We start from the raw sequence: 9,566 nt of genomic DNA, 5'->3' as shown, positions 1-9,566 counted from the left end.
TACCACGCGTCCCGACTTTTGTTACAATTTTAAAATAATATTTTGAGCATTAGAAAGAAATATTAGATACTAAAAACATATAATATACCTCAAAGGGTTGGAAAACACTTACAGGCCAGGGTCCCACTTACCTCTTTAAGTCACATATTTTTCTGTTAAATATTTTTGTCTGAATTATGTTACCGCGGGTTTTTGGGGTCTGTGATTACGAATTTGTAGTTCGAATCCGAAAATTCCTGAATCGAATTTATATCTGTTGCTTCTCATTTTTACACATTTGCATATTTTCACTCAAATGTTTCAATTTTTTAAACATTCATAACGTATTTCTTCGGGTGGTAAATACCACCAATTTCTATGGTATCTACTTTTCATAATGCTGTAATAGGACCGCCAATTTGGATTTAAGAATTTCCACATTAAAACCTTATATTTGTGAATGGCCACTTTGAAAACCACCAAGTAGCAAGTTTCAGCCATAATCTTCAAGCTTTGAATGCTTTTCCGATCTTTACATCCGTCATATTGGATCCGCCATCAAAAATTGGTCAATTAATTTTAACTAGTTACTTTGTGTCCAATTTATTAAAGCTTGAAATTTTATCAGGATTTTTTAATTAAATAAATAAATATATTTCTCCTAATCTCTTGGTCAGTTTTATGATAAAAAAATTTCAAACGAAATAAAAATAAATGAGATCCTTCTCCTTCCACACCTTTAAAGGGAAATGGTAGATAGTTTTGCGATATCTTAAATGTCTGCCGAGATATCTGTTCATATTTTAAATATTATCTGAGAATTGTGTTTTGATAAACAATGTATTTTTGACACTCTTTTTCGCAGTCTTGGAGAGTCTTATAAGAATTTGATGGGTGTTTAGTTTTTGTATGAATTCATTTTACTTCTTGTGAGAGTTGGCGAACGATATACTCGGGAACAATTGCAGAATTTAGGATCAATACATGCCATATGCAATCAAGGGTTGTTTCGTGTAAAGACGTTGATCTTAAAAAATATGAACAAGTGAAAGGGTTATATTAACAATTATTCGTTTAGATAGAGAGCAGTTAGATGTTTCTAAACAGTTTGCATTTCGGAAATTTTTAAATAAATCTAGACTGATCGTACTTGAAAAAGAGAATAAAATCGGTATTTTTATGAATTTTGTACATTTTACAAGTTCGTTAGTAACAAATTGGGAATTTAAAATTTCTAGGTTTCCACTATTCCTGTTGTGTTTAAGACACTTAAGGCTTCATTTAAATTATAATCTAATAATTTCATATCTGCTTTGTACCTTTCTGTCAAGTGTATTGAAAATGATCAAATTTCTTATCCTTTATTACCATTTTTCTTGATAATCAGATGATATAAAAATATCCGCTGATCATGATGATGATGAATAAAATAAATCCGCGTGGAAAATTTATATTTCTACTTATGCCATTACTTAATGCAAATAAATTTGATAATATAATTTTATTTTTTGTCAATTTCTTTCTTATTTTATATGGAAATTATGGATAATTCTAACCAAAAATATATAGATTGTTACACTTTCAAATGCTATAATTAAAATGGGGTGTGTTGTACATTAAGTGCCTTTCCACACTTGCCGGAACTGATTGTGAGTAGCTGGCAGCGACACCCGTTGGGCTTTGCTCTTCGAACTGACTGGTATTAAAACACGTGCAAAAATATTCGTTATCTAATAATATATATGTTGGTGATGCAGGTTATCAGATTCCAGATGCGAGTAATGCGTAACGCGAATGTAACGAAGAATGTAATGCGAATCTTACCATTTAAAAGGCACTACCACCATTACACGAATACAAATTGATTCACGTTATTTTATCAAACTGTGTTTAGACGTTTCTTTAAACACGCAATTTTCTGATCGAACAAAGGTTATTCGACGCATACTAAAATCGGGCGATATTATGGAGTCCAAAGAGTCAATATTATATTATAATAAAACTGTTAAAAAATTACTCCTGACTGCAAATCACAGCGTCTTTTGGCATCGATGTAAAGTAATCAAAAAATAAAATTATAATCTATCAGTAATCCTTAACCGGAAATGTTTTTGTGGATTTGTGTTGTCCACCAGTGATGACCATTCCGTGGTTTGTTAAGTTCATAATCTTCCTCAAGGAGTAAATAAATAATAATAAAAAAGTAGACACTGCAGGTGCTACCTCTCTATGCAACATCTTCACGAATAGTGAATAGATCGGAAAATTCGTGATACCAGTAAACGGGGTACTGAGGTCTCGTCCAATTAAATTCGCATTATATGTATTACACGTTACATTCGCATTGTATTACTCCTTTCTGGACTCGAAAATCGAAAATTTGCGTCATATAGAATGACACAATATTTTGGGAATAGAAATCAATACTATTGAGGGAAAATGGAAACAGTTCACCTTTATTTTGCTAAACGGTGATAAACGTAATCGTGAACAATTTACTGTTTAACAACTTCCTCGTCTGATGTATTTCTAGGTGGGTAAAACTAAATTTATAAAATCAACCCATTAGTACCCAATTGAATAGAATGTATTTTACAAATAAATAATTACAGATAATATAAAGTTTACTGTTAAGCTTCTTAAAATATTTTTAAAAGATCTGAAAATATTTTTACATAATACTAGTTTGTTCTAGAAGAAAATAAAAATATGATTTTAATTATTATTCACTTAGATACTTATCTGCTTCTAGTGGTAGTTGTCATTTAATAATGTGTTATTTAACAATTCTAACAGAAAAATACGTCATATAACCGTCCTGTTTAATCTAGTATTACGGTGTCACACAATCGTTTAGCAATTAGTATCAAGCTATATGTATTTATAAATTGGTTTATATTTTAATGTCATCTCGAAATATATCCAATAATACCACAAAATCTATGAATACGTATTAAATCTGATAAGAATTTATTTGTCGGGAATCCAATTTTGTAAGGGCTAGAGGAAAATCGTTAATACTTTATTATAGTATATAAAAACATCATACCTTTTTTATTTAATCTTCAATAAATGAAAATTAAAAAAAAATCAGGTGAGAATCTTTTAATTAGGTACTCCATAATTTTTTTCAAGTGTTGTACGCTTGCTATAAGTCACGTGGTCTTACGAGAGCCAATCGCAACGCAGTACGCTTTGACTCACTCGGCCCGCTATATATTCTCTCTCTCACACACTTCAATTTACCTGTTACTCACTGGCACTCATGTCTAATATTCCCGACCACCTCGCAGGTATAAAGTTCCATTTATAAATATTATTCTGTCCAAATAAATGTTTTCGAAATAAACAAAATTTAATTTTGGCCTGGCAAAATTTTAGAGCCGGTAAAATGATCTGGCTTATTTATTTTCTACCTTATTATATACTAAAATAAAATGTATTAAAATTTCAAGATGCCTCAAGAAATTTTTTTTAAAATTTCGCAATTCAGGCATTGCTAAAGAAGTTTTACACAAATTTTCAAATACCTCAAATACCTACCCGAAATTGCGTTAGCAGCTCTCCTACTATTCAGTTGGAACATGTCATAAAGCTTTAAAAAAAAACTACTGTATTTAGAAACATAGAAGGTGACTGTTGTGCAGGAATTACTTCTCATACACTATGTGTGGTATACAGGGTGTCTCATAATTACCTGCCAACCCTGAACAGGCCGATTCTATGATCAAAACTAAGTGGGATTAATTCAAGAGCGATTTTCTCAGAAACCGTTAAAGATAACGATTTGAAACAAGAGTACCTTTTTAACGTAAAACAGTTCGGGAAAACGGAATTTGCTGTCCAATTTGTTAAAAAGTCAAAGATGAAAAAGTTACACACGCAAAGTACCAAGGGCCCCCCCGTACCAACCCCAATGGACCTTGTGGAAATAAATGGATTAGTCCATCAAATTGCTCATCAAAATTTAGCTGTGTATACCAAATTTCATTCATTTATCGCAACGCGATTGAGAGATATTGCAGAAAAATGATTTCCATTCCTCCCTCTTCAATGGGTCCCTGTGCCCTTAGGAAGCATTTCCGGACCCATGTTCATATGAACTTTTTTACTTAGTTTTGATCATAGAATCGGCCTGTTCAGGGTTGGCAGCTAATTATGAGACACCCTGTATAGAAAACATGAACAATAATTTGTTGGACTTGTCGTTTTCCCTGACGAAGTATAGTTTCATATATTAGGTTATGTAAATAGCCAAAATTATAGAACCTGAGTCGCAGAAAATCTCATTTGTAGAAACCAGTTTACATCCTTTAAAAGTAGGCGTATAGGTAGCGATGTAACAAGACGTATAATAGGGCCTATATTTTTCTACGAAACTATAAATGTTAATAAATATCCAACTCTTATTTTAGAACCGTATTTAGCAGCGTTACATGATTACAAATAGATTACTTTCAACTAGATGGGACAACTGCAAGACAGTGGCGGCTGGTCAGGTGACGCAAGTGACACACCGCTTCACCTATTTCCGTTTGGTTGTGCAATTTAAAATTATTTTTATATTAGTTTTATATAAAATTTTATAATTTAGGTATAATTGTAAGATTCGATCGACTTACCTGTAAGGAAAATCAATCTCAATTATTTGAGCATTGTAATTCTTCTGTGATTCATGTTGGTAGGTCTCACTTATACATGACGCGCGCACAGGTTTAAAGGAAAAAAAGTGCTTCGTAACAGTCCGCTACTACTTATTGATAGCCAGCCAGTTCATTTTGTGACCGAACCAATCGCGCTGTGGGTAAAAAAAAGTGGCGGGTGGGCCCCACATAGAAGAACTACAATGCTCAAATAATTGAGATTGATCTTCCTTACAGGTAAGTCGATCGAATCTTACAATTATTTTTCGCATCTCCGTTCTTCTATTATTCATGTTGGTAGATATTTAGAGTAAACGATTAGCGCAATTAAGTGCAGTCAAAAAAGTTTCTAAATTATGCGCTATTTTATAGTTTTATGATAAATGTTTCTCAAGCAAAATTAGAAGTATTTTTATTTTATCAAATTATGACAATCAGAAGAATTAGTTCTTCTGCTTACTGTTTTCATATTTGATCTAAATTAGTTTTTAAAACTAACTTTTTTTTTTCAATTTTCCTTTATTATTCACCATATATTATTTATTATGTATCATACATTATATATTACATATTATATATCATATAGACTATATTATATATCATATACTATATACGGGTATACATGTATGTACATACATATGTACACACCAGTGGCGGCTCGTTAGAGGAGGTTGAGAAGGCTAAGCCTCCTCTGCAGTTTTTGATAGTATTGCAAAAGTTTTCTTTTAGTTTTTTTATTTTATATAATGTAATTAATATTATTTAAGAAATTTTCTTACAAATCTATTTTCATATGCAACTAATTATGTATCTACCTACTGAGGGAGATCTTGAGTACGTAAATATACGATTTTTAAATGTTTACTATTTTTCGCGCCTTCCATCCGAATTCGTATTATAGTCGCTGGCAGCTAATTTTCTCAAGCCTCCAAACCTTTTACTAGAGCCTATAGGATGCATGTCCTTGAAATGATGGTACGATTATCTAGTAGATAATATCTACATTGGAGCTTCAGCAGTCGACACGGAGGCTTCTTGCCACCTTCCATCTCTTTTTAACAAGCGAATCTTTCAATATAGCCCTTCTTCTCTACCACTTCGGCGCTCGCAGTTCGTATTTCAAAATAAAAACTAAAAACATTGGTCATCTGTGATACGGTACTCGCGGTTTGTTTTTAACTAGTGTTTGTGAAGTTTTTTTGAGGAATTTTTGTGAGACGATCATAATTAATTAGTAAAACAATCATTTACATTTTACTCTGGTACGTACTTAACTTTATTAAAATAAAATGAGCGCAGAAAACGAACATAACCTCAACAACTTCTTTAGTTGCATAGACATCGTAGATTATTTAATATTAAAAGGATTTAGTACTCTCAGTTATGATGAAAAGCTCATAATTAAACAGAAATCGAGACAAACACCTTCTTTGCCGTCTTTAGTTGCAGTGGGTGAAAAACAAAATAGGGGATTTAACGACAATAATTATAGAAAAAACGACTGGTTAACTGCATCAACTATTAGAAATAAATTATACTGCTGGCAATGTTTATTTTTCACTAATGATAATTTATCGGTTTGGGGCAGGGTCGGTTATAACAATTTAAAAAATTTAACGAGAGGCATCGAAAGACGAAAAATCGCCAAGAACATATTTCATCGCGTATTAAATTTGAAATGTTCGGTAAACAGAATATTGTAAACGCTTTAGGTTCTGTTCGTGAAAATAGAAGTATTTTAAATAGACTAATCGATGTAGTACTATTTTTATCGTCTCAAGAAATTTCTTTTCGCGGACATGATGAAAAAGTGGATTCTGCTAATCGAGGGAACTTTAAAGAGTTAATAAATTTATTAAAAAATTGCATAATTTCTTAGATAATGCCACTGTTTTTCGGGAACCTCTAAAACCAATCAAAACGATTTAATTGAGAGTATTAGTTCAATTATCAAAAGTAAAATTTATGACGAATTTTCACAATACGCATATTTGGGCCGACGAAAATCCTCATACTCTAATAGAATCTGGACATCAGGCACGTTTTTCATTAAACATTTGGATGGGTATTGTAGGTGACAGGTTTCTAGGTCCTCTTGTTTTACCAAACCGATTAACAGGCGCTGCTTACCTCAACTTTCTGCAGAACACACTGTATGAGTTTTTGGAAGACATTCCTTTGAATCAGAGGCAACAAATGTGGTTCCAGCATGATGGTGCTCCAGCTCATTTTTCCATGGCCGTTAGAGAGCATTTACACCAAACTTTTCCACATAGATGGGTAGGAAAGGGCCGGACCTGTTTTATGGCTTCCAAGATCGCCTGATCTGAACCCTCTAGATTTCTTTGTTTGGGGATATTTGAAGACATTAGTGTATGGTACTCTTGTAAATAGCCTGGAAGAGCTGCAGCTACGGATTATAAATATTACGGATATAAATATTATAACAGAAAAAGAGAAGCAATATGTTTACATTTTCAAGCTAATTTAGATAGAGTACCATTGGGAAATAAAAGAACTGTAGCTATTTGGAATGTTTTGAATTTCGTCTTGATATTTTGTTTCAGAAAGATCAGTAACTATTAGTATGACCGAAATTTTAGATTATGTTGTATATTACTTTAGACTTTAATTCAAATTCAAGTCAATGTATGACATAATAGCTATAAGACACATTTAAATGTAGTTATCTATTTCGTGATATTTGATGTATATTTGTTATATAAGTGTGATATTAATTGTTGCTTGATTTGTGAAAGCCAAATTTTTCTTTGATTCATAGCCCATAAAAACATAACTATAATTTTACAGTATGTTGAATAAACATTCTTAAAGGAAGCCATTTTTTAAAAACTTTGTCTCTGAATGGCACTGGTATATGGCAACTAATAATTGAATACCTCTTTGAAGTAAAAAAAATATTAACATTTTTATTCATACCATCATGCTACTCATCTTCTAACCTAAAACTTCATTTAAGGTTTCGTTATTATCACTTAATTTTGTCCTCTCCTCAATTGTTATCTTTTTACACACTGTCATCAATGAAACAGTAAGTACAATAAACAAAACTTGATCGATCTTTTTTTTTATATACAGGGTGGTCCAGATTTTTAAACAAACTTCGAGAAAGTACTAAACAAAAAAAATTAACATCACTTTGCTCTATGAACATAGGCGCAGTAAGCCACCATTTGTGAGATACAGGGCGTTGAAATTAACAAAAGTAAAACAATTTTTTAAAATATCTGGAAAATCGTTTCATCAAATTTATCCAAATCTGGTACAAACTTTTTTTCAAATATTTCTCCTAGTTCTGTCCACAGTCCAAATTCAAAAACCAGTGGCGGAGAAACTATGATATCGTTTCCTTATTTAAAGTAAAACTTTTATGCCACTGAATTAATTGGTAATATGACTACATTTTACAACGGTCTGAAACATTCCGGATGAAAAAACACATTTATTTTTTGTCGAAAAGTGAAGTTATGAGACATATTATGATGCGGTTTTCCAGATATTTAAAAAAATTATTTTATTTTTTTTAATTTCAACGCCCTGTATCTTATAAACGGTAGCTTTCTGCGCCTATGTTCATAGAGCAGTGATGTTAATTTTTGTTATTTAAAACTTTCCCGAAGTTTGTCTATTAAAATCTGGACCACCCTTTGTTTTATTTTTCCCGATTTCAACGCTTTGTTTACTTGAATAATATGTCTCATAACTCGTAAACCATTATCTTTTCGATAAAAAATAAAAGAATGTTTATTCATCCGGAATGATTCAGACCATTATAAAATGTATTTATATTACCAATTAATTCAGTGACGTAGAAGTTTTACTTTAAACAAGAAAACGACATCCCTGTTTCTCCGCCACTGGTCTTTTTTTTTACAAAACTCGGGGAAATATTTGAAAAAAATGTGTACCAAATTTGGATAAATGTGATAATGCCGTTTTCCAGATATTTAAAAAAGAATGTTTTATTTTTGTTAATTTCAACGCCCTGTATCTCATAAACGGTGGCTTTCTGCGCCTATGTTCATGGAGCAAAGTGATGTTAATTTTTGTTGTTTAGTAGTTTCCCGAAGTTTGTCTATTAAAATNTTCAACGCCCTGTATCTCATAAACGGTGGCTTTCTGCGCCTATGTTCATGGAGCAAAGTGATGTTAATTTTTGTTGTTTAGTAGTTTCCCGAAGTTTGTCTATTAAAATCTGGACCACCCTGTATACTTATAGAGAGATAAAGAGGAGTTGCTCAATTAAGTTTTCTATAACAACATGTTACTCTGTTGCATCATGTTTGATGATAGTGCCATACCTAGTAATCGAATGTTTTTTTTGTTTATATACACATACGTACATGTATGTACTCACATATAGAGATGTTTTAAAATTTTATGAGCTTTGACCTTCATATGCGCAGAAACATAATTCCGACAGTCGCCTAAATTATTCTACGTTCTAAAAACATTACACCTATTATTCACAGTCTCTCTCGAGCTCTAGCGTAAACAAGCCTTTGATCCGATTACAAATATCATAATAAAATGCCCTATTCTTTATTATTTTAATTTAAACAATATAAATATATATAACGAACGTTCGCCAGTTGACTTTATTGATGCCCGAGCGCCTTAGTTCATTTCTACTTGTAATGATGCACATGGTCTAGTTCTGGGTCAATGTTTTCACAACGTGCTTATTAGAAGAATTATGGGGATACGCCACGCCTTTCGCGCATTTCGCGGCTCATGAGATATTAAAACACCTCTACCTATATAGATTATTTTAATCAAATAAAATATATAAGGTGTTATTAGCAAAACTGCGTGTATAATTCGCATTAAGTTTCATTGTAGAATAGTATCTACTGAGTAACAAAACAATGCACTCCTTTTTAGATTTCATGTACTCTATTTTCAATAATTTCATTTTATCTA

This window comes from Anoplophora glabripennis, unplaced genomic scaffold (assembly GCF_000390285.2).
Source record: "Anoplophora glabripennis isolate ALB-LARVAE unplaced genomic scaffold, Agla_2.0 scaffold68, whole genome shotgun sequence".
NCBI lineage: Eukaryota > Metazoa > Arthropoda > Insecta > Coleoptera > Cerambycidae > Anoplophora > Anoplophora glabripennis.
This window is presented reverse-complemented; position numbering follows the sequence as displayed.